The 2,500-nt window shown below is 43.6% G+C and overlaps 1 protein-coding gene across 1 annotated transcript in view; it reads left to right on the plus strand.

Annotated features, from left to right (window-relative positions):
- The window catches only part of LOC125956527 (Down syndrome cell adhesion molecule-like protein Dscam2), a 45,584-nt gene that overhangs the window by 41,267 nt on the left and 1,817 nt on the right, over positions 1 to 2,500 (plus strand). Inside the window, exon 18 of the mRNA XM_049688505.1 lies at positions 1 to 2,500. This exon is cut by the window's left edge and continues 584 nt beyond it; it is cut by the window's right edge and continues 1,817 nt beyond it. The gene's annotated coding sequence lies outside the window, so the exon portion shown is untranslated.

The following is a 2,500-nucleotide window of genomic DNA, read 5'->3' on the forward strand; positions in this document are numbered from 1 at the left end:
CATACATACATATACACGCACACACACACACAAACACACCGACACACACATACACACATTCGTTCGCCGTTTTATGGTAATTAGTGTAGGTTGCAGACATTAACATCCTCTTCCTTAATACTGTCCCAAATCCCCGCAACTTCCACTCCTCCGTCGTCTATCCTTCCGCACTCTGAACACATCTCGCCAGGACTTTGATGAACTTTATCGCATTTACTCGCTCTGCCGGCCAGTACATTCTCAATCAAAAGTAGAGTAAGACTTATGACGCTGTATCATCAACGGATGCAGCTACCCAGTGTTCAGATGAACCACCTTTCCCTCTTTTTCTTAGCTAGCGAAACTGTCCGATTGATGCGAAGCGGCGATGCACCGATGCTGCCGTTGACGTTGACCGTGCTCCCTTATTAGGCTAGAGAAGATGCACAAATCCCATCCGCAACGGTATCCGCTAATACTATCTGCAGCCATTTCTGCGGCCATTTCCAACCCCTTACAAGTGAAGACCGGTGAAGGGAAGGGAGGTGAAGGGAAAGTGTGCCAACACATAATTGAACAATAATAATGGCAAAATGGCAGAAAAAACTCCATCTTTCTGGTTCATTTGCTCTGCCCATCTGTACGCCCCTTCACCAATGAGTTGCCTTCCATTGACGTTATGAAAATTGGTGGCCTCGTGCTGCCTCGTCCCTGTTATCGTAGTTGAAACGATTGTATAGCCTTTATGAGGTTGATTTTCACATCCACATTCATCCCCCGCGAGGAGGGGGTGGGGGAGGGTCCTGTGCAGAAAAGTGCACAGCAGTAGGCCTGAGGTTTTTTTTTGTTTTACCTAACCGGATGCACACTACTACAAAACCGGACCGGATGCGGCATTGAACGGCAGCAGCTGGCGCAACGTAACACAGTAAGATCGATGATGATGATGATGATGATGAATGCATGTATATTGTATAGTTAAGATAAAGCTGACGACAGTAAGCCCAGCTCGAGCTAGGAGCCATATTGAAATGACGAAGCGCGAACAAATTTAGACAACTTACTGGGAATCTTCTTGTGAGGTTTTATAATCTGTGTATAAAGACTGAATTTCCCTTATTACACTCCTAGCAGTAAAGTACACAACCAACCAAGATAGCAACATAAACCCATGGATCAAACTGGGTAAACGGCACAAAGGAAATAAACATGTAAGGCAACTAAAGATAACACTCGAAAACACACACACGACTGGCCACGTTCCTTACGTTGTGTCGCAAATCATTGCGCAGCTCGATATGTGTGTGTCTGTGTGTGTGTCCGTGTGTGTGTGTGTAGTCAGCATAGAAGATCCTTCTTCCTCCTTTCTCGATAGTTTACGTTTTCATAGTAAGCCCGATAGAACGAAACGAAGCAAAATAGGGTAGACACTCATCCGGTGGGGCTTGCTCTATGCTCCTCCTCCCATTCGAGTCGGTCAGATCAGACCTGGAAATAGTAGCGTGTATACCACAATCAGATTTACAAAATGGTTGATAAATATAAGGGCCTGATTTCCGATCTTCGGTGGCTCACAGCGAACGAGTGCGAAGTAGGCTAACTTCCTTCTCCCTCGATGGCGTAGTTGAATGAGTTGACAGAGAACGTTTCGTTCAAATTACGTACATCATCATTAAACAATAAATACCAAAAAAAACGAATCTCTCGTAGCCATTTACTCTTTTTAAGGAATTCATTGCAAAAATCAAACCAAAAAGAAACAGATAATCCATTCGCCAGTGTTACGCCGCTGTGGACTGTTTATAGATTTTCTCTTTTTTCTACTCAGTCGTTAGGCACCGAAACGGCTTCTCGGCGCGAATGCCGCGAGGTTTTGCTACTGAAGTTTACGGAATAATCCAGGGACAACCACGACTGGCTATCAGTTTGAAAATGTTTTGCAATCGAATCGGACCTGATCTGTGTTGTTTGCGTTGTGCCTTGCATCGCACTGGTCACTTTTACTGGGCCTTGGTTTTTGGTTTTTGATACTACAACCGTTGTTAGGTACGCTGCTTTCGTTAGCTTAAATTAATGTGTGTCGATCGGGCATAGGTCGGGCGGACCTACGAAAGCAATTACGGCAAAACCATGTGTGACGTGGTCATTACATTTCCGATAGTTTGCAAACACTGTCTCCCCAGTTGTTGGAATGTTACACACATACAAACATATAAATATATTGCATAGTTTTACAATTCGATTACTGTCCCTAAAATACGAAATCCCAAAGGACATGAGCGTTAGAAGGCCAAACATCGAAATGTACGAATTTATTTATAAAAAACACAATACAGCCTATTTGACAGCAGCAATTCAAAATATAGCGAGTTAAACACATGCTCACACTAATATCGTTACTTCGTCAACAAAATGCAAATTACATTGTGCAAACCGAAACGATAAAGTGTAATCTGATCCCGATAATAGACAAATCCAGCTCCTGTTCATTCTGATAGCGCAATCACACTGGAAGATGAAG

The sequence above is a fragment of the Anopheles darlingi genome, chromosome 3, assembly GCF_943734745.1.
Source record: "Anopheles darlingi chromosome 3, idAnoDarlMG_H_01, whole genome shotgun sequence".
Taxonomy (NCBI): Eukaryota; Metazoa; Arthropoda; class Insecta; order Diptera; family Culicidae; genus Anopheles; species Anopheles darlingi.